Here is a 24,618-nt window from a genome sequence, read left to right on the forward strand (position 1 = left end):
GCAATCAACTGAAGGTTTTATGAGTCGACTGAACAGAATGTCTGTTTCCTGGAAAGCAGCAGTCGACTGAAGGTTTTATCAGTCGACTGAACATATTATCAGTCGACTAACTATGGTTCCAGTGCACTAATTTTGCCATTTTTCTATAACTTTTAAAAGGGTGTATCTTTTTATTTTTCAAGCATTTTGATCATTCTAAATGGACTGTTTTGCCACCCCTTTCATTCTCAATGTATGAAATCTTTCAACTATAAATATAAGTGTGTTCCACACTAAAAAACAACAAATCTAATCGAATTACCCTATAGGAATGATATATCTTTATTTTTCTATTATGTAATATTGCAATCACGTATACATAACTTCAGACTTGATTAAGACCATTTAATCTACAAAGTATGAAAAGTGTATTGAACAAGAAAATACAACCAAACAATAATTTCATGAATAATAATCTTAGATACTTAAGGTTCCATGCCATTCGCCTATTTACTTTTGTTTCGATCTTGCATCCGTCATGGCTAACACCCACACCAAAAATATATGCATTTTCCTACATAGATTCAAACTGTAGGTTTTGATATGAGTACTACATATCACGAGACATACACATAGGAACGAAATGCCCTTACAAAGAACACCACAGTGCCCCAACGTTGGCCAAGGGTGAGAACCATTGGCTGAACCACTACATATTGACCTATTGGCGAGTAGGTGTTTCAGCTCATGCCACCTTGGTCTCGAGGCCCTAAACATACCTACATATAGGTGGTGCTTGTCGCGTAAACTCCATGATATTGCAACATAGATGTGCAACAAGGCATCAATCACTTACATACAAATAGCAATGCTCCTTACCTCTTGTTGGAGCGTCAAGCGAACGAAGCAATGCTTCTTCGTTCGTTGGAGTAGCACACTACGTTTGCCAATGGAAGTCCAGCCGTGCAGCAATAGAAAACTCCACCCCAACTATGGAGGTCCGATCACCCAAGAGAGAGAGAGAGAGAGAGAGAGAGAGAGAGAGAGAGAGAGAGAGAGAGAGAGAGAGATGTCTAGTCTAACTTCTTACCAAAAATCTCTCATTTAACTCCTCAATTTAGGGGGAAGTTACTAAATTTTTAAAGCATTAAATCTTCACCCAAATCTCACATTTTTTGGTGGGTGATGTCTATTTCCAACAATGCCCCTCCTCTCTTTGGCATGATTTCCTCTAACTTCCCTCACTATTTGCTTTATGGGTGCCCGTCTTCCATGTCACATGGGATTCTCCTCAATCCTTGGTAGAGCTAGATGAAAAAGCCAAAAATTTAGGCTTAACTTAATCCCACGTTTTTACCATTTTCACCAAGGTAGAAATCATCACTTTCTTGTAAAAAAAATAATTTGTGCACAGGGGGTTTTGAACTTGGGTGGGGGGGGTATCACACACCGTGTGTCCTACCACAACATCACACCATTACTTGGTGTTTACTTTTGCAGAAAATTCTCTTTGTCACAATGGGACATTTTTCCTTGTTGATGGATTTCTTTCGTTTTCACATGGATTTTTCACCCGTTTAGTCTAAACTTGCACTCGCTTACTCTAATTGTGTTTCGGATCTCACACTATCATTCCGAAACCATCAGGTTTCCCCTTGGGCCCCATAAGTCGGGTCGGATCATCAGATCTCGCCAACATCCGGATCCAAAACCACTTGTGAGAGTTTGTTATCGGTTTCGTTCTAGAAACCACAAGTCTTAAAAATTGTACTGCCTAGCTTAAAATCTTACTATTTCACATAACTGCTCCCTTTTATTCATTTAGAATTTCATAAATTTCATGGGTTTTACAAGTAGAATTCTGTGAGGACATGCACTCTTCAAGACTGGGTAGCCGCGAAGACGGTGAACTGTGAGGAAGTGTATGGTCCAAGACCAAGTATACCATCTAGGGTGGTAATTCCTTGTGAGGTCGTACATTTTCCCAGACCAGGTGATTCAGCGTGGATCTGGTTGATTATTGGTGGCTATCGACCCAGAGAGCGGTCATTTGTGCTGATACGTGTATAGCAGTGATTTTCTTTGATTATGGCTTTTATTGAGGATTGGGTTCCCAAAGGTTTTCTGTGAGGGTACGTATGACCAAGATTTGGTAACCCGGCTAGAGAGGTAGAATCTCTGTGAGGATATACACTGTCCAAGAGCGGGTAGCCGCAGAGACGGTGAACTATGAGGAAATGTACTGTCCAAGACCAGGTATACTATCTAGAGTGGTAATCCCTTGTGAGGTTGTACTTTTCCAAGATCGGGGGGTCCGACGAGGAACTTGGGTGACTTTAATTTCCATGAAAGACTATGGTGAGTTGTGTTGATCTTCTGATATTGCTGAGTATAGCCCGTTGTGGATCTATAGATTTGGCTTTCTGTTATAATATGATTATATGCCCAACTCAGATGTGAGAATTAGATCTGTATTGATTTTTAGATCTTGATCATGTTTTCGACCTTCTATGGAAGGGTGGGCTTAAGTGAGTCATGATAGGAATGGTTTGTGAGTATTCATGACGCAGAGTTTGCTAGAGATTGCGAGTATGACACACGACGTCTTGACGATGATTTAGAGACCCCGTTCAAGGAACGCAAACTAGAGCAATGTCTCGTTTTGTCTCTTCATCCCTTATCGCATCAAGTAGAAGTTAATGATTAAACATTTCATATGGTCTTCTACTAGATTCCTTTTCTTTGATGACTCGTTGTGTTTCTTCATCCTTGAAGATAGCGAATAAGCATTCTTATAGTCTTTTGCTAAACTCCCTTTCCTTTTATGGCTCTCCATATGAACTCTTGCGAACTCTTGTGAACTCTTGCGAAGACAAGCTATTAATGAATTCACACATACATTTTGTTCGATCAAGTTGTTGGCTTCAAACCTCTCTTTGGGACGCATTATGTGTTGTCCTGATCCCTTCAGAAGCTTATGTGTTTGGGGGTTCGTGTGCGCACGTGCATCCTAATCTACCTAGTTTCCTTAGGCTGCGGTCTAGGCAGATCACCTTCCTATGAAATTTCGAGGACGAAATTCTTTTAAGGGAGATAGGATGTAACAACCATGAACAAAAAAATCGTGTCCGACTCGTGTCACACACGTGCCTGCACGTGTCAGACACGTGTCAGGGGTCTGGGCAGCTTTGTCGGGCCCGGATCCGGGTCCGTACCGGACCCGAGCCCGAACCTGGACCCGGGTTCTCGAACTCTCGAGAATCTGCGTCTTTTAAAAAGACGCAGGTGTCTCGGGCGAGGGGCAGAACCCATCGCCTCTTCTCTCTCATCTGCTCCGCCTCCCCCCTCACGCTACCGTCGGCGATCGGAGGCGCCGGCGAGCGATTCCATCCGGCCGCCTCCCCTCTGAGTTCTGGCAGCCTTCCCGGCGAAGCAAGCATCCCTCGTTGCCTCCCCGTTGCCGGTGATCGCAGTCATCGGCTTTTCCCCTTTTTTTTTGTTGCCGACCTCCCTGTCGCCGGTGTCCTCAGCCGATGGCGGCCTTTGAACATAGGCGACCATCTCCTCTCCCTCGTTTCACTGTCATCGGTGAGTGTTGCCGCCGGCGACTCGTCGCCGGCCTTGTTTGTTGTCGACTGCGCCGGCCACCGACGACCTCTTAGCTTCGACCTTCTGACGCTGGCACCCGAGAACCTCCTTTCCTTCCTTCGCTGTCTCCTGTGTCGTCAACGTCAGCAACTCGCTGCCGGCCATCTTTTCCGACGATCGGCTCCGGCGACAACCAACCCCGTGCGCTGGCAACCTTTGAGCCTGGCCGAACACCCTTTCTTCCTCTCTGCCTCCTCATCGCCGATGGTTGCAGCCGGCGACAGCCTTCCAGCTTTGGCAGCGCCACCACCCTCCGTCCGGGTGGCCTCAGCCGACGGTGGCCCTCGGCCCTCTAGCCTGCAGACTCCCCTGTTGCTGCCATTTTCGGAGGTAAACCCTCCCCTCTCTTTCTCATTTGTGCTGGATGGATCGACAGGGGGGCTGAGCCCCCTGTCGTCACCGCTTGTTGGCAGGGGGCTAAACCCCCTGCCTCCCTTTGTTTTTGGTCGACGGGGGGCTGAGCCCCCTCTTGTTGGCTCTTCTTGGCAGGGGGTTCCACTCCCTATCACCTTTTCCCTTTTTGCTATTGATCGACAATGGGGTTGAGCCCCCTGTCGCCTCTTGCTTGGCATGGGGTTACCCCCTGCCTTTTTGCGGTTGGTCGACAGTGGGGCTAAGCCCCTGTCGCCTCTTGTTTTGGCAAGGGGTTACCCCTCTGCCTTAGTGTTGCCTCTCGGCAGGGGCTTTGCCCCCCTGTCTTCTTTTGTTTGCCGGCAGGGGGCGAGGGCCCCCTGCCTTCTGTTGTTTCCCCTGCAGGGGGTGGAGCCCCCTGCACCCTCTGTTGTTCCTGGCAGGGGGCGGAGCCCCCCTGCTCTCTTGTTGCTCCTCGGCAGTGGGTTTTGTCCCCCTGCCTCCTGCGTTGTGCCAGCAGGGGGCGAAGCCCCCTACTTTCCTGTCTTCGAGCAGGGGCTTGCCCCCTGTATCTTTGTGTTTGATCTCCGGCAAGGGGCTTTGCCCCCCTTGCCTTGTTCTTGCTGTCGGCAGGGGGCTGCGCCTTTGCCTCGTGCTTTAGCAGGGGCTGTTTGCCCCCTGCCTTGTTGCAGCAGGCGTGGCAGGGAGCTTCTGCTCCCTCCCCTGCCTTTCTTTGTGCTGGCAGACAGGGAGCTTCTGCTCCCTGCCTCTGCTGCTGTTGCCAAGCAGGGCTGAGGCCCTTGCCTCTGGCACCCTTGTCTGCAGGATGCAGAAGCTCCTGCCTCTGCCTCCTGCAGACAAGAGACCTTGCTGCCTTGTTGCTTGTGTATATTCGGCATATACTAACGTTCTAAGCTCTCCAGGTTGAACGGTGGATCTGGCTCGCCCTCTGTGGCTCGAGCTCTTGCTTGCCTACGCTGCATGTGTACGAGGACCCGCCAACCCCTTAAGGTAGGGGATTATTGCGTGAAAGGACAATGAACTGACAAATGCTCAAATAAGAAAGATAACTAAAAGAGGACGATATATGTATACGTATAATGTATATACGTATGTCTTTACCTTCAAGGATGCAATTTTGCGATCCTTGTCCTCTTTACTTTCCTGCACTTTCCTTTCTGTCGCCGCCGCGCTATATGTGCCTAGGCTTTCTATTCTGTCTTTACATTTCATGTCTTTTAATTCAAGGACGCGGTTTCGCGATCCTTGCCTTCTTTACTTTCCCGCACTTTACTTTCCTGCTGCCCCGCGCTTTGCGCTCTGGCATTTACTTGCATATGTTTGCCTTGTTCTGCAGGATGCCTGGTCCTTCTTTACGTTCTTGCACTTTACTTCCTGCGTTTACTTGTTGCTCCGCGCTTTATGCGCCATGGCCTTGCTTCTGCTTTACTTTTTGTGCTTTACCTTCCTGTGCTGGCGTGCTTGCTCTTGCCCTTACCTTTTGTATGTGTTCGTCTTTATCTTGTTGTCGCACTTCGTGCATATGCCTTGCTCATACATGTATTCTTATCTCTGTCGTATGCTTTCTCTCTTGCTTACGCTTATCAATCTATCGAGGTGCAACCTCATGCCTCGTGAGTCGTCCTTTACACTTGCGTAGTCAGTATAGGATCTCCTACCTCACGAGTTGCTTACGTAGTTGTCTGCTTGTGCGTTACGATGATCGAGGTATGATCTCATACCTCGTGAGTAGCCCTAGTGTTCTACCCTTGCGGTGCAGCTCCTCCCAACGAGTCTTGCCCCTCGTTTTGCCTTTGTATTAGTATGTGCATGAGTTTGCCTCTTGTCAGCTTGCACTCCCTGAGTGTAGCTTCAAATGTATAGTGTATATCGTTTCACTTGTCTTACAAGCCACAACACACACTTATGCACTTCAGTTCTCCAAAGACATTGTCTTAGGTGCAAACCTATTTTCAAGATGTATAGCTTGTATAGCAGAGGTAGCGGTCGGACCTCCCAAATCGATGTATTTGGGATAGATGTGTACAACCTTAGTTTGCCTTTTCGTTACGACTTAGATAACCTTGTTTAGGATCCTGTGCATGTATAGGGCGGGGATCCTAGCGAGGTACTTGCGCCATCACTAGATTGGCGTTACCTCACCTTTGATGCGAGACCTAGTTTCTAGGATTTTTGGTTCAACCAAGATTGTAGCGCCTTCCCTCCTTCGTGAAGGTATTGTTGGATCTCTTACAAAGGATCAATGTTCCTTCTCTTGTAGTAGTACCCGTAGTCACGTATGATATGTTTGGACTACGAAGAGCAGGACGAGAGGTCTATAGAAACCTCTAAACGTGTATTGACACATTAAGCTAATCCTGTTATGTTGATTTCGCCTAATATGCAGATTGCTCGCGATTGTCTATAGGATCCGAGCACAATCAGTTGGAACTGGAATGAGTTCACTGTGGGCTTCTGTAAAGTAGAAGCATTGGGATTTCCTGCGAGAGATCCATACCCCTCTCATCATGGTTGTACTTTTGAACAGGTACGTTGTGTACTACGATGAGTAGGATGAGAGGTCTATGTCTGCCTCGAACATGCAATGGCATGTGTTTGAGATCACAAGAGTGATGTTTCTACCCTCACTGGGGATTGACCCCTTTCATCCTGATTATACATTTGAATAGATACGATGCGTACTGCGGTGAGTAGGATGTGAATTGTGTGCTTGCCTCGAACACGCAATGGCGCGTATAACTCACCTAAATAATAATCATGTGCCTTCACAGGCAAGATGCTCGATTGGGTTAAAAGACCAGAGCATGAGAATGGGACGGCGGTTAAGAAACCCTCCGTCGTGCTCATTCGGGATGATTCATCAAGAGAGAGGATGGATGGTACAAAACTCCGTTGGACAGTCATTAATGGCAATCTCGGGCAAAGATCCGACCTTCTCCAGTCATCGGAGGTTAGGAGAAATCCTTTGGGCCACTTCTGCAGAAGTACGGATGCGCATCCATTGGGCCTTTGTTTGCCTTTGGGGATTTACTCTCTTGGTCACAGACCGTCCCCTTAGGAAGCAGACTCAATCAGTCATTCGGGGTATAATAAAATACATAGCATAATGGACCCCCGAATCGATCTCGGCTATTTCTACGTTTTGCCTTGTGCGTACCCACAATGGCCTGCTCAGTAATGAGACAAGATATAACTCATACACATGATCATGAGATACGCATATTGTGACGTGCATTGCTTGCTTGCTTGTTAGCTCAGTAGTTAGGTATGCTACTCGTTGATCTAGGTACACCTGTCGAGGCGTTACCCTTGTTGGTTAAACTGCTTGCGCAGTTCTGCTAAGTAATGACTAGCTTCTCATACTAGTCAATTACTTATAATACTAGCATTATGCTTGTTGTTGCATGTTGTGATATAACTGCTACATGTTTGCCTATCATAGCTGCAGGCCGATAGACTGAATCATATAATGGTACTTGTATGTATTACGAGTGTTGTTATGAATACCTGTCTTATGCAAATGCTTTGCTTGACTGGTAAATAGAGTTAGTTACTCTTCACCTATTATATCTGTGGGATTGCTATAGTTGTTTGTTTAGCACTTTGATCCTTCCTGCTCTTGTGTGTAGCTATTTGCCTTACTAGAGCCTTGCTTACTCTACAGCACATTTGGTTAGATCTGCTACTCTTGCTTATTCCTGCTTGAGCTAGCATTTATCTTGCTTATTGCAGCTTTTGCTCTTTCTTGTCCTTTGCACCCCTACTAGTCTGTTGTGAGACTGGCCCATTTTCATGGGCAGGTGGTGAACAGGTTGAGACAACTTGCGATGGCATGATGACGTGATGCATTCAAGGCAATGCCCTTTCCTGACGTTGCACTATTGGGGATACTTTTGATAGATGTGGTACAAGGTTTCTTTGAAAGCATCTCTTTTGATTATAACTCTGCATTTCTAAAACTGTATTACCAAAATGTGGTTCTTCTTTTCATTTCAATAAAATATATATTTGAACTGCAAATCGGTTTGTAAGGGAGAATCTTCTTTTGGTTGTAATGCGCCCAAGGTCTAGGGACTTTTTGTTTTGAACCTGATCTTCCGCTGAACTTCTGTTTTAAACTCTGATAAATGATTGATTTCAAAGCTTTCAACCTTTTTCATAAAAGGTTTCAAGTCCACGATTTTGGGGCGTTACACTCACATCCTATACCTTATTTTTCAAATAAAGGTCCTTTGGAAATATTAAACCAAAATACAGATGTTTTAAATCTGGTTGAAAATTCTAAGCCAGTTCAAACGACCCTTCCTAAAATTCCAACCCTACTAGCTCAAAATGAAATAATAACCTATAAAAAAGGAATTTTTGATGAGACCCTAACTCCTTTATTTAAAAAAGAGAATTTCCCACAAAGCCATCTAACTTAATTGATTTTATTCTCCCCAATTTGATTAAAAAACAAACCTATGAGGCTTTCACTTTGTCATTGATTTCAAAATTTTCTTATGAATCTTTCACTTTTGAAAATGAGTTTGATGGACTCTTTTCCAATGAAAACCCTTCTTTGGAAACCAAAGCTTCCTATGAAACATTTGCCTTTCCAAACCTAATCCAACTATAAGCTTCTCAGAAACTTCTTATCTTCTTCGCCAAGCCAGAGTTTTTCCCATAATACAATTCCCATGAAATTGCCCATTACCCAAAATGACCAAGAACAATTTGTTCTAAAAGGGACCCAAACATCAGTCACACAAGGACCTCACCCTCAACCCATATTTTTTGGTATTCCCAACACCAAGACCATTGTTTGCAATAAGAAAGAAAAACAAAAAAATAGTGAAGAGAAATATCCAGAATCAAGAAAAGCAAACTGTTGGGAGGAACTAGAGTTTCTCAAAAACAAGGATCAAGAGGGTCCAGATCTTGAAGAATCTTTAATGAGTTCAATCCAAGAGGTCATTGAATTGGAAAAAGGTCATATTTTTAAAATTAGAAGAGGGTCTTAACTGGGAAAAAATCCAAAACAAGTGAGGAAGAAGACTTGCAGGTGGTAGTGATAGGAAAAATAAGTAATCTTGATAGTCTTAAGACCTATAAAAAGGAAGATGAAATAGAAAATCTAAGCTTGGTGGAATCATCACTGTGATGCTTTAAAGCACCTCCCAAGTTAGGGGCAAAGTGCCCCACGATTATTAGGTTAGTTGCAGAAAAAGAGTTCAAGATGCCAATTCTGGTATACAAAAGAAGGAAGAAGAAATGCCTCAAGCAAAGCCAAGCAAAAATCGTAACATAATAAAGAAAGAAAAGGAATTCAGGAAATCAGAGAACTCCTAGGAGGAAAGATAATATAGATACTTCAAGAATTGGATCCTAAATCCTTGAGCTAGATGGTCCAAGCAAGGAAATTACTTTTCCTTCTTTGGGAACAAAAATAGGTAACACTAATAAACGTTGCTTACTTCATGAATGTTGCATATCTGATGATTAATATTGTTTCGTGCAAGGTGATTTTCTGTTTAATAGATACTCCTTGCTTCATGAACCAACTTTTCCTTTTGATCCAGGAGGACCCATCAAGGTCATTACTTGACCCACTTTCCTTAATTGGGGAAAATGATGTAAATATGTCAATACCCTAAACCCAAAAATACAAAAAGAAAATAAAAAAATCTCAAAATTTCCAAAAGAAAAATAAAAATCCTCAAAATTCCAAAAATTGATTTTTTTTAAAAAAATCTATAAAATATGAAAAATCCAAAATATTTTGTTTGTACTTTCATCTATCAAAAATCCAAAAAAAAATGAAAATAAAAAAGGTTTATAAAATCCCATTCATTTCAAAAATTCCTTTTCAAAATGAGAGAGCTTTGGATGATCTTCAAAAAAGGAATTGGTATCTCTAAATATTTTCAAAACTTTTTTGGTCACCACTTCTATTAGTTTTGGAGTAAGATCTCCCAACCTAGAAAAGATGAATTTTTGAGAAATTCTTTTTTAAAATAATCTCATATTCTTAATAAAGATGTGACCTTCTATCATTTCAAGAATAATTATCTTTAAAATCACATTAGTTTTGCCCAAAATTCAGAATAGATGTAATCATGGTGAAAAAAGAAAACTCGTTGTTAGGTTGAAAATCCAGGTTCATTTGGACCATTTCTAAGTTAAAAGTCATGGATTATTGGGAAATCGAATCAAGTTTCTGAATATCGGTATAAGACCACTGAGGAACCATGTTGGTTACCAAATTTTATATACCTAAGAAAATAAAAACAGAAAATATTTTGAAGCTCAAGTCTTAGAAGACATTTGAGTGTGAGGATAAACTAAAAAAATAAAGAGAGATGGACGGAGCAAGTGCAAAAAGAAGAGAAAGAAAAGAATGAAAAAAGAGAAAATAGAAAAGAGACAAAACAAAATCATGCATAAAAAGAGAAGAAAACACATGAAATGCACCAAAGCACTTATAATGAATGAGAGGTGCACACAAGCCAAGGCTCAACATAGGTAGGTTCCAGAAAAAAAAATCGCTACCATGAGGTAGGGATTGGATTAATACATAAGAATCATAAAATAGTGAAAATGACAGAAAGGCATGAGAGGTGCACATAGGCAAGGCCCAGCCCGAGTAAGCTCTATCATGGGGGTAGAGATTGGATCTAAATGCCAAGTCTCAACCTACTTAGGGCACCATGAGTGTAGAGATTGAAATAGAAAAATCGTGTGTGAGGTATTTCTCTGAAGCTTTGATTTCATGAGGCTTATGATTCCTCAATCTCAGTAACAAAGGTGAGGATAAAGTCTTTCAAAACCAAAACAAATAAAGTAAAATGTTTTTTTATCTCTTATTATAAATAATTTCTTACCCTTAAAATCCGACTTTGGCAACTAGGTGTTTACAGTTTGATTTGGGGCTACTTTTGTCCAATATTTCAAAACAATAATTAGAAAGAAAAGTAAGAATTTGATTTCGCTTAACTGGTCCCTTATTTCCCACTAATTTTATGAAAAGTATATGGAAGGAAATAAATTATTTGAAGAAAAGACAGAATAAACATCTCAAAAGATTAGGGATACACTCTTGCAATGTTTCCAAGCAAATTAATCATGCCAAACACATCTGCAATGTCAAATTTGCAAAAAATAACCCAAAAGCCCTTTGTTCATTTGTGGTAAGTTGCGGTAAGCACAAAACAGAACATGCACGTACTCTGTATTCTCTCTCTCTCTCTCTCTCTTTCTTTCTCTCTCTCTCTCTCTCTCTCTATATATATATATATATATATATATATATATATATATATATATATATATATATATATATATATAGAGAGAGAGAGAGAGAGAGAGAGAGATTAATGGGTCGATGCTTAACCCATTTGGTGCTAAACCGCATGCTAAATGGTTTTTTCAACTTCTCTGATGCTTCTTATGCAGTTCCAGCCCTATAAAAGCATGGTCGATTTACTAAGATTCTACACCTGGATCATGTGTTTTTGAGGAAAAAATTGATGTTTGGAGCATTGAAAATTTACAAAGATTTTAGACCATTGATTTTTTGAACTTGATAAAAACCCATCCATGTGTTGGAATCAAGTGCTTCAAGAGTTGATCTCTATAAAATCAAGTACATAGATCATATCTGTATGGTCCAAATTTATAAAAAAAATAAAAAAAAATCCTGAAAAACCTATTTAGCACGCGGTTTAGCACCAAATGGGTTTAGCACCGACCCATTACACACACACACACACACACATATATATATATATATATATATATGGGTTTATATTTGGTACAATCATTTGTACTTACAATCTAGTATAAATCTTCTAGTGCTAGTTCTTTTAACACAAAATAAACTTATAGATGTATTCACCGTCCTTGATTTAGTAGGTGTCGACTCTTGAATCATGTTTTTTCGACAAAAAATATGTTTTTATGAGTCAGAAAAAATCGATGCCTTCATAACTATTGATTTTTGGATCACCAGAAAAACTTGTATACAGGTTGGATTTTGGCGATCTAAAGGCAGGTTCCCATTAAAGAAAATCTATGGTGTTAGGTGTAAGAAAAAAACCAAAACGAGGGGGTTCTAGGTTGTTTTTGTTTGCACTTACAAACAACTACAGTGTAGCAAATCTTGTCCCTAGATATGTGTGCGTGGTGGGAGACGATTACTAGCTCAGTTTAGGGTCTAATGAACAAAAATAATTATGCAATGTAGGGTTGATGATCTATCTGATGGACATGAAAACCTGGTCAAAAGTGTATGCAATAAACAAAAAGGTCTGGTAATTGCGTCAAAACTTGCATTGTTAGTGAGTGTATTATAAAAAAAAATGAGTTGGTGTGTGAAAGAGAGAAATAATGGCAGGAAAGATGAGGCAAGTTAGAGAGATTAATTCATCATCTTCAATCTGGTCCATGCTGAACATATTCAAGATCCTTGGGCCAAAGCGTGACAATGCCAAGTATGGGCGTGATGAGGCTCCTCGCAGAGGCCAAGTGCATCAGAGTCCGGTGCAGTTGCAAAGGCTTAAGTACCCTTTCTTGCTATTCTTGCCATGAAACGATGATTCAAGAAAATGACAAAAATGTCATTCATTCAAAAAAAGGGAAACAACGGTTCAAAAAAAGGACAAAAATGTCCTCCATTCAGAAAGTCGAGGATGATGTTGACTCTTCAAAGTCTAAACAGCGAAACGAACCTGAAGCACTCTCTCTTTCTTTTATGTTTAAACTTTTCATCATCATCTTCTTCTTCTTCCTTCTCCGTGAAACACTGTAAAACCCTCTCTCTCTCTCTTTAGAGAAGAAATTAAGGGAGGCAAAGAGTCGGCGATTCAATGGTGATTGTCATCCTCTTTCTGCTAGCAGTGGCTGGAATGCTACCCTCATCCAGCGGGCAACCGACTACGGCGGCCCCTCCTCCGCCTTCGAGGGACATCTACAACGAAATCTTACTCTAGTACACCTACAACAGAGTCTTTCAAAGTACAATCTGTCTACCCCCTACGTCGGCAATACTTCCGATCAAGGTTATGCCTTCAAGGCCACCCCTAACGTTGCTCAACACGGACGTTAGGAATGGCACATTCCTCTCTGGCTTCCCCATCACGGACCTCAAGACTGCCATCGGGACGGATGGCGACTATAGCTTGATCACTGCGAAGATTGTGCTCAAGGGGGTGGTGTTCGACATCGCGATTTACAAAAATTGTGTAGCGCAAAAAAACTGGCAAATCACAAAATCGAGTAGCGATTTATGAAAATCGTGTAGCGAAAAAAAATAAATGGCAAATTGCTATATCGAGTAGTGATTTGTGAAAATTGCATAGCGAAAAAAATGGCAAATCGCTAAATCGAGTAGTGATTTACGAAAATCATGTAGCAAAAAAAAAATAAAAAATTGTGGGAAAGGGTGTTACAAAAACCTCGAGCAAGAAACAACCGGAGAAAACATATGAGCACCACGATCAAACAAAACACTTTATTGATCTTTTTCGATAGTTACAAGAGGGAAAGAAAAGAAAGAATTTATACAAGGCCCAAAAAAAAAATCTTCTAGGGGTCGCTGCCCCCTAGAAACCCCCTGTCAAGGGCGGCCCTCCCTGGACCCCCGCTCGCTGACCGCGTAGGGGGTGAGCCCCTAGACCCCCCTCCTATAAGGGCAAAAACTCTGCATTAGGCTCCACAACTCATCAAGTTGAACCATGCTACAGTCAGTGCATAGGTTAGTCGGTGTTTGATGGAGCAGTGTAGGATCGTCTGCTGGATGTGCACAGAGGCAGAAAGAGAAGGGAGAGAGAGGGAGGGTTGATGTTCATGGCCTTATTAGGGGGGATTCCTTTCTCGGATAATGCTGCAATGCAGGAACTGAGTCTTAAATAACCATCTTCGGGGTACTTAAGTTTTCGCAACCGCTCCTTTTCTAGAATCATCATTTTTATGGCACCCATGGAGGAAAGGGTACTTAAGACTTTGCAATCGTACCGAACTCTGACGCTAACTGATGCAGACAAACATGGGGATACGAGCCGCACATGCTTACATACCTGGCGCTCATTGGGACCCTCGAACACGAGATGTAGCTAACGGCCGTCTTCGGGGTGGGAACATATAACCTACTTCGCCAAGTGAGAGACGAAGATGCCATTTTCTGGGGTGCAGGTGAGCCTGACATAGACCAGAAAGCTTTTGATTACATAGACAGGTTCTACCAACACCGTGGTTGATGCCAAAAAACAAAACCCACCCAGAACAGCACGCAAGTCTCTTAGTGCACTATAATTTTCCACACTAACAAACCCTTTGTAGTTATATTGTCAAAGTTGTAAAAGTTTCATGTGTAATTCAGTTCATATTGATAAATAAAATCTTTGTTCATACATGCATAAGTTTAAGGCTTAAAACTTAAAACTTTGGATGCTTGTTTGGGCACATATATTCATAGGTTTAGATATTTATCTTTGGTTGGGCACATTTGCTTTGGTCACACTTGGGGCATGTTTGCTATGCCGCGTGAAAGTTTGGTTTTATCTAGTGTCTGTGATTACAAATCACAACCAACTCAAGTTTAGTGAAATATGAGAAAGTGCTAATTGTTTCCTTAAAAAAAAAAGAAAAAAAAAATGCAAGTTGTGATTGTGATTCTCACTTGTGAATGCGCCTACCTTGAAACTTGTGAATGTTTTAACTACACAAAATAAACTTATAGATGTATTCACCATCCTCGATTTAGTAGGTGCCGACTCTTGGATCATGTTTTTTCAAGAAAAATATGTTTTTATGAGTCAGGAAAAATTGATGTCTTCATAGCAGTTGATTTTTGGATCGCCAGAAAAACCTGTATACAGGTTGGATTCCGGCGATCTAAAAGCCGGTTCCCATTAAACAAAACCTATAGATCACATCTATGAGGTGTTAGATGTAAGAGAAAAACCAAAACGAGGGGGTTCTAGGTTGTTTTTGTTTGCACCTACAAACAACTATAGTGCAGCAAATCTTGTCCCTGTATGTGTGTGTGGTGGGAGACGATTATTAGCGCAGTCTAGGGTCTAATGAACAAAAATAATTGTCCAACGTAGGGTTTATGATCTATCTGATGGACATGAAAACCTGGTCAAAAGTGTATGCAATAAACAAAAAGGTCTGGTAATCTTTGGGAAAATTCACAAGTTTTTCTTTTCAATGACTCCCTTTCGAGCTACCAGCTTTTTAGTTTCTGTACAAATAATTGCGACCTTTTAAACGCACCAAACAATTTTCATGTAAAATAAGGAATCAAAGTCCATAGTTAGGAAAGTAGAGAAAAAAGGGAATACAAGCTCTATAACTTTGACCAGTGGGAATGAAAACCCATTTTGGTCCATAGATCAAATGGCTCACACAAGTGGTGCCATATCAAGCAATTCTAGACCGTCCAGATCAATCTAGTTGGTTAGGGAATCTAGTTTGGTTTTTACGTATTGCCACTAGCTCTACTATAAATTGCGTCGAAACTTACATTGTTAGTGAGTGAAAGAGTAAAAAAAAAGGAGTTGGTGTGTGAAAGAGAGAAAGAATGGCAGGAAAGAAGAGGCAAGTTAGAGAGAGAAATTCATCGTCTTCAATCTGGTCCATGCTGAACATATTCAAGATCCCTGGGCCAAAGCGCTGCAATGCCAAGTATGGGCGTGATGAGGCTCCACGCAGAGGCCAAGTGAGAGACGAAGATGCCGTTTTTTGGGGTGCAGGTGAGCCTGACATAGACCAGAAAGCTTCTGATTACATAGACAGGTTCTACCAACACCGTGGTTGATGCCAAAAAGCAAAACCCACCCAGAACAGCACGCAAGTCTCTTAGTGCACTATAATTTTCCACACTAACAAACCCTCTGTAGTTATATCGTCGAAGTTGTAAAAGTTTCATGTGTAATTCAGTTCATATTGATAAATAAAATCTTTGTTCATACATGCATAAGTTTGAGGCTTGAAACTTAAAACTTTGGATGCTTGTATGGGCACATACATTCATAGGTTTAGATATTTATCTTTGGTTGGGCACGTTTGCTTTGGTCACACTTGGGGCATGTTTGCTATGCCGCGTGAAAGTTTGGTTTTATCGAGTGACTGTGATTACAAATCACAACCAACTCAAGTTTAGTGAAATATGAGAGTGCTAATTGTTTCCTTCAAAAAAAAGAAAAAGAAAAAATGCAAGTTGTGATTGTGATTCTCACTTGTGAATGCGCCTACCTTGAAGCTTGTGAAAGTTGGCCCCAACACCATTGTGACCAACAGTCTCAACCTGAACTTTATCAAGTGGGATGGCTAATCTCACCTGCAACCAGAGTCCTTGGAAGAAAGTTCAAGTGGTAACCGTTGGCTGCAAGGCGAGTGATCTTGTGACAGACTTTCTCGTTTCAAGAGAGGAGCATTTTGAAGCGAAAATCATAATCACAGCTTGTACTTTCTCACGTTTCACAAAATGTGAGAAAGAGGTGCAATTTTGATTTGCAATTACAAAAACTTGTGAAATCCAATTTTCACGGCATTGCAAATGTGACCTATATGTTGAGTTTTTGAAATTTCAAATATGCTTCCTTGCAATTACATGCGTTGATAATAAAGCCATTCACATCCGTCTTCATGCTTATGTACATAGAGTTTTAAAACATCAATGACATTTGATTGATTTATTCAAGTTTGGGGAGCGTGGTATTCTTTCCACTAATAATGTTTTTTATCCTTCTTCCTCTCAAAAAAAAATATATATACAAGTTATTTATTTGATTGGCAAACTGGGGCCAGGCACAGCCCAACCAGATACATATAAAATAGCACATTACATTCATGACGCATTAACTGTGTTTGGAAGCCAATCAGGCGGCTTCTCTTTTTCCAGATCAAATTCTCCTTATACATTTCCACCCGAGATAGACATCTGGGAATATAATTATGTTCTTTACCAACTAGCCAATACTAGAAGCCATCAAAGCTTAGCATGAGATCTGCAGTACGAGCATCCATCGCATTTGATTGTATATACACAATTTACATTTCAATAAAAGAACTATCTTTTCACCAATGGGGGTTCCCCTTGTCTGGTAGGAGCAGCTAGTGCACGTCAACTTGCGTTGGGACGTTGCAAGTTCAAAACCCAATGGTATAGTTGTGTAACTGGTAAGGGGTCTGCCTAACCCCAGCTTGTCTTTCAAAAACCAAAAAAGAAAATATCTTTTCCACCTAGTCCTACTGTACTAGAGTGACAAGCACATAAAGCATCCATATCAGCGTCGTTGATCCAATTAGGATTCTAGTGATATGCCACATGGCATTCATACTATGGGGTATGCCCAGCACGGAAGTACAAAAGCAAAAAGTTAAAGAAAATAATGGGGTCATGAAACGTGACAATTCACAATCAAACCTTTCATGGTGACAGAAGTGCCTTTGGCTGGAATAATCTTCTTAGTTAAGCATTTGAGGATTCTACTCAATGAGGAGTTACTTTTATTTGGGGCCATATCTTTCCAAGTATAGGCATATTCATTATAATATTCTCTTCACATGACTGCTACTTCTGTGATATTAGGACCATACAACCTTCCCTACAAAAATTCCTACTGTTGCTCTGCTTCTTTTAGGCTTTTACTTTGGCTGCCAAGTCAGAGATGTGGAACTTATACCCAAACAGTTAAACCTGCTAAACACAGGGTTCAAGGTGCCAGACAGATCAAATTGTCTGCTGTAAAAATTCTCAGAGAGCCAATCTTCATCACTTGAAGGTCATTCAACAATGATACTGCCTACCAATGAGTTCCGGAGACTGATAAAACAACTTTGGGGATCATGTCTGTAAGGTCACATCCACAAAACCACTACTGCAATATTGGAAACTCAATGTGGTCATTATTAGAAAATAAGGTACTGATCGACAATGCCAAAGATAAGCCCTTATAAGAGAGCTGCAACTATGAGACTTGCCTCAAATGGTTGGGTCAAGCTCTAATAAGGGGGTCCGTTGAACAAGTCGATCTATGAAAACCAAAGGATGATATGCTTTAAATCATGCTTATGGAGATTGATTCCTGGAGAAGTTGGATTGGATGACAACACAAAACTGCAGTGCCATGTAAAAAAATAAAAACGAATAGGTTCAACAGCTACCTTCCTACCAATATAACACTATTTTCAAGATTTTAGTTTGGTTTGCTGAACCCAACCAAGGAAGAAATCTTCACAATGGTCTTTAGCTTGAGCTCATCCTAGAAAGATAGGAACGATTCTCGTATTGTCATTTCCAAAAGACAACCACCACAAAAAGTCTGCATTAAGAAAGAGGCAAAGGAGATGTAACTAAGAATTTTCTCCAGGCAAGATCAATCGATTGATAGAAAATCCAGAGCCATAGATAAGAAAGAATTCCAATTTGTTAAAAAGTTTGGCCCATAAGTTGGTCAATCAACAAAATGTCCCCATCAATCAAAAAACCTGAGGGTGGCCATGCATCCAAGTTGAAAATGTTCTAAAAGCATAGGATACAGGGATACCATAAGGCATATTCTACAAACCAACAGTATCAAAGACCAAGTCTTGAGATCTGCTGTATCTTGTCTCTGAACCTTCAGATTGCAAAAGATTTCTTCCATGCAATCTGGGGTGCAGATACTCAGATTCCTACAGAATTTGAAGATATTTTGAATCAGCCATCGACAAGCAATTTCTACCGTCCTAGCAGAACAACGACCAACTTTCGTACAAAAAGCGAGCACTCTGACAGTTGTGCTTGACTTGAATTGCACACAAGAGGAGCACTGATGTTTTGCAACTTTCTTGTCTGTACTTGTTCCCATCAAGATCAGCACCGTACTATCAGAGCATGAGTGTACAAACCGTTTGTCAATTAGTTATGACAGTGCATCTCTTTTTCCTATGAATGTTTTGATGGTAAACATTGTCATGGCATATGTCCATACCATTCTCATTCACTAGTAACTCAAATCAATTAGAACATGTAAATAAACACCAAGTATACCTTGGGTATCTACCTATAAAGCCAAGAAATATAAATACTAAAAAATTCTATGTTTTTAAAAGAAAATATTTTCTCGCGAGAAACGAACTGATGTTGGATCTGAAAGGAACCCTTACCCAAAGGACTTCTCCAAATCTACACACAACACCCAAGCAGACAAGAACAAGAAAGAAAAAATGGGTAATGGAATTGCAGGATTCTAGGATACGAAAGCATAGATACGATCCAAGTCAAGTTTTACTAGATTCTTTTGAAATCCAATATATGTGACAAACCTTGTCACTGATTTTGGACCTCAAAAATGACAAATTTTGGAAAAACTAAAGAAAAAAAACAGAAAAATTAGACAGAAATATATTTCCAAGAAACAGGAAAATTAGACAAAACTATCTTTCCAATAACACCTTATTCATTAGAAAACAACCAATGAGTGTTGAGATACAACTCTGCCAACACACCTAAAACAAGGCAAAAAAGGTGCTTCAACACCTATTCCAACTGTTCTATGCTATTTTTGGCCACCTTTACCGTAAATTCAAAAAATAATAAGAACAAAATAAGAATGAGAATGGGTTATTTTTGGAGACCATAGCTTTGGAATTCAAACTTGTGCCAAAAATGAGAATGGTAAAGATGAATGTCTATTTTTCAATGAGCCCTAAAACATTGAAAAAGATTACATATATAGAGATATGACTATATTAATAAGACAAGATCAGACAGGACAAAATATAGAAAACTAGATTTTGGATCTATAGGAGATCTAATATCCGAAAATGAAAATCAAGGTACTAATCTCATAGCGCTGATTTTTTGAAAATAAAAGTACTAGATGAACTGTCCCATCATAATCACCATTTTGTGGATCACAAGTTTTTGAAAACAAAAAAATGGTTTTCACAAAAAAAATTTAAAAAAACGTTCTGAAAATCGGATCAGAATTTGAGAATTATAAGGTTCATTCTGCAAGGTTGTGTGCCTTTCCTCTTCCGTTGAGTAGAGATCATCCACTTTAGGATATCAAAATCTTCACTTGTGGGTCTTCAATTTGAGAGTACATGTACCTTGTACGCAAATCCTAATAATAAAAAAGTGAGTTTGGTGGTTTGAGCCACCAAGACCTAGAAAACAAAGAAATAAACATAAACTGTGAAGGTTAGTGGATTCTAAACTTATAAAATAATGCAATAAATGAATGGAATGGATAATAAAACACACCAAATCTCACTTCGGGCATAGGCATCCCTTTCTATATTGTTGTCGAACGTGGTCGAACATGGGCAGTAGTCTGGCTAGGCGCAAGATCCAAAAAAGGAATGAGATATGGGATCTAGGTCCTAAGCTAGGCAAGGTGGCTCAACTAGCCTAGGCCGGCTAGGTTTAGTTGTGCAAAAGTTTCAGTAGTGTAAGGGTATAGTTAGGGCTCGAGCTTTAGTTTCTGGAATAAGGGGGTGCCTCCCTATTTATAGTTACGTTTCTCGAATATTTAGGATCCATCTTTTCAAATCCATCCAAGATTGAGATGGAGTGCTCTTATTAGTTGGTTTTTAAATGGAGGGTTGTGATTGATACAAGGTATGCTACCTTAGATGTAGGCGTGAAATATTGTGAAGAGATTTGGGACTTAGAAATTTTTGTTTTGAGTTTGGAAGGAGGGTAGGATAAGATCATGGTGGTGATGCAATTTCTAAAACTAGTGAAAAATACTGACGACAAACAATGATTGTCATCACCAAAAAGGACATGATAATATCGAAAGACATGACATAGTAAATACATACTAAGGGTTGGGCAAAAACATAATTTTATTAATTTATTATATATCATCAATCAGTTCACAAGGTTTCAAAATGTGGCTCTCATAACCATCATAGTTACAAAATGACATATATATATATATATACATATCAAGACAACAAAAACAAAAACCCCAAAGCAGCTCCAGATCCACCATCTAAAAGTTCGCTGAGCTTAGTGTACCTCACTAATCCGCTTAGACATCTCCTGAAAGAAAAATATTAACATTAAAAGAATGAGACTAGAACACGTCTCAATATGACTCCCAAGAACTCTACTTGATCCTTAATGATACACTTTGCACACAAAACCACCACATGGGTTAACTCTCAAGAAACTTCACAAGGTAGGTGACTTAATGAGGAAAAGACTAATCAGATCCAAAAGTCAACATTAAGTTATTCAAAAATATACATAGCAAGGGTCCACCCTCCTGACTCTGGAAAAACTAGCAATATTGGAAAGTCGATCCATCTGGTCACTCTACAAGGAAATACAACTCCAATGCGTGAGTGTTTTATTAGATCTTCTACTTAGTTGTTGTTGCTTAAATGAAATGTAATCACACATCTTTAGTTCCTCTATCAATTACTCACCACAAGAGGCACCAACCCTATGGGTAACTATGAGCACATTGGGCCACTCAAGGGGATTTTATTCACTTACTAATTTATTTATTTTTTTACCCTAGGATGGACACTGAGAGCCAGCACTAGAGTTTGAGACCGTTTGTCAAGGCATCCCTCTTTCTAAAAGATTGTAGTGCACTACCAAAGCTAATGGCCACAACTATAGTCCCTTAAGCCACTATGGTTGGAGACTGAGTCTCAAACTCAAGAAGCAGCACGAATCCACAGGGTGATTCCCTAATACTCATGGTCGGGGATGGAGTCCTTGACCCAAAAGTAAAGAACAGATGCATGAGATGGTTTCCTCTCCTCCATGGTAAGGGACCAGTTCAACATCTGAACCAAACTTATGTGACTGCTTCCACAAGCAAGTCAACCACCCTCGGATCCCATAGAGTTGCCCCTAATGTATGTCGTTAGGGACAAGGTCTTACAAAGACATCTTTTGAAACTATTTTCATCAATAGATCAACTATCATGTTCGACAAAATAAATAATAAATTAAGAGTTTACCTTTCTTAGTATATATAGCTAAAAATCAACCAAATAAAACTTGCATATTTTCAAAAGTTATATCATAATTTAATTATGAGATTTTTCATGCATGTTATGGATTATTTATTACATAATCATATGGACTATTCTATCATATCAGGAACCATCATTCCATGCATGGAACAAAATAGTCATATCTTGATAATATATTTATCAAGTTACCATGCATATATAATGTGACCATAAGACTTATTCATATATTTTATGCTTTATTTATGACATCAATAGGCATTTTGCGTGCATTCCTCCACATGAGTTATGTCACAAAACTATTTTGCATGGCCATATGAATTATTCATCATGTGAAGATTTCAATCATAACTCTTAATGTGGATTTTTATGTGCACACTTTCATTTATATCTACTACAACAATTATGCAATCTTTAGCTCTAGAGCAAACAAATACATACCACCATGGTGAATTATTTTGCACATATATTGATTAAGTTGTTTTACTTACAACTAATCATAACATATAGGTCTCATCTTCTTAGTGAGTCATGGGGTTTTTATGGCTCTTTTATTACCATTTTATAGGACATCATCATGTCCACATGCACACTAGTGGATTACTATGAATTTTATTAATTCATGGATTATTCATGATAAAGTATGATTTGCTAAATACAACAAATACTTTTACTTTTTAAACTTTCACCATAATACATACTCACACTATCCATCTGCATTATTACATGCAACATGCTTAAATTCTTATCAGGCTAACTACCACTTGATCATCTTGGATCAATATATCCAGATCCAAATATGATTAACACCATGTTGCATACCATGCATAAGCTTCTAAAGCATGAAATTATCCCTTCATGCATTCATACCATAAAATCCATGGCTTATGGTGATTATTTATCATCATATAAATATACTCACTTGCATGTGTAAAATTATATAGTTAATTTAGCTCTCACTTGTCTCATGCATTATTTTAAGTCATATTTGCTCAATAGAAGCAATATGTATTCAGACTAAAGCTTAAGTCCTTAAATTCATTAGATTCATATCCAATGACATTTATCCTTTCTTTCTCATTGTCATTTGGATAAACTCATTTATAAGTAGTCAAACTACAAGCCAGTGTACATATGTGTTTAGATATATCATTGGATCCAATCAAAAGACTATATTCAAATCCTACTTGAGATGATATCTATCAAGTCCAACATGATCCATATTAACAAATGAATCTACATGCAAGCTTAAGCAAAATCATGAATCATATAGGATTCATCCATAGTCCAAATGTAAATTTTTATGTTTTAAATTCATACATCTAGCATTGTACTTTTCTAAATCTATTTAGGTGAAACTAGGAACCATAAATAGTATATTATTAGGTCTAAATATTTATCTTTATACTATTTGGATACATCAGTAAAACCTGAATCAAATCTAGATCTAGATCTTATATCCGGGCATCATACTATCCACATCTGACACTAGATCCATTCAATAAGAAGAACCAATTAAGGAACTATCCAAATAAGTATAAATATGAACCATAATTGGTTTCATATTATACTACGAGTTTTAAAAAAACTAGATCTCCATGCTTGATCGAGTTATATTGTCACAACTCATACAAGTATGATAACTGGGCAAACATATCTAATAGGTTCGACCATGATATTTTATGGATCTAAAAATATTCAACTGGATCTAATGTAAACACCCCAAATTTTTCTCGTTCATTTTCAGACACCCCCCTTTCATAGATGCCAACCCTGTAGGTTGGTGTAGGAGTCTAACCCTAGGCCTATTCTAGTTTAGGTATCATTTCGCCCCTTTTTGTCAATAAAATTCTTATTTTAACCTTGGGTCACCCTAGACCCTTGTCAATTAGACTCAACCAAGCTCATTTTAAAGCTCAGAACAGTTAGAATGTTCGTCATTTCTAGCTTATCTGAGCTCATGATGAGCGAATCCTGTTCATTTCGGTCCATTTCAGCCAAAATTGGTTTATTTCCTGAGAAATGAGCTCAATTCTAGCTTGAATTTTAATCAATTATTCTTGAGTCAGTTAAATCTAGTCAATCATGTTTCCTTGTGTTTAACTTGAGCTCACCAGGACTTTAATTGGCTCGGTTCTAGTTCAAATTCATTTCTCACACTCTAGGAGTCCATTTTAGCCCATTTCAGCTGAAATTGAGCTAAGTTTAGTCAGTCCAGCTAGTGTTTGAGCATCAAATTTAGTTTATCTTAGTATAACTAATCTCTATTCCAGCTCAAACACAATTCATTTCTGTCACCCACTTCACTCCAGTTCTCATTTCTCACCATTTATCTGAGAATTGGGTCATTTCTCGATCATCCAGCCTAGGAGTTTAGTTGAGTCAGTGTCCTTTTAGTTCCTCTGAGTTTAGAAACCCTAGAAACCGGTTCAATCCTGTTCAAACCTATTAAAACCTCATTTTTTAGTGTCATTTTTGCCCTGCAGGGACAAAATCATTTCAGAAGCATTTCCCTTCAAAACTGTTTCTGAACTGGGAAAACATTGTGTAAATCTAGGGTCATCTTGTCGAAAGCATATCTCCCCAACTGAAGATTGCTTTTCCAATCTATAAAGCGTAGCATCCTCGTATGCATGTTTAGTTTAACCT

This window comes from Nuphar pumila, chromosome 12 (genome assembly GCF_984573655.1).
Source record: "Nuphar pumila chromosome 12, dmNupPumi1.hap1.1, whole genome shotgun sequence".
Classification (NCBI taxonomy): Eukaryota; Viridiplantae; Streptophyta; class Magnoliopsida; order Nymphaeales; family Nymphaeaceae; genus Nuphar; species Nuphar pumila.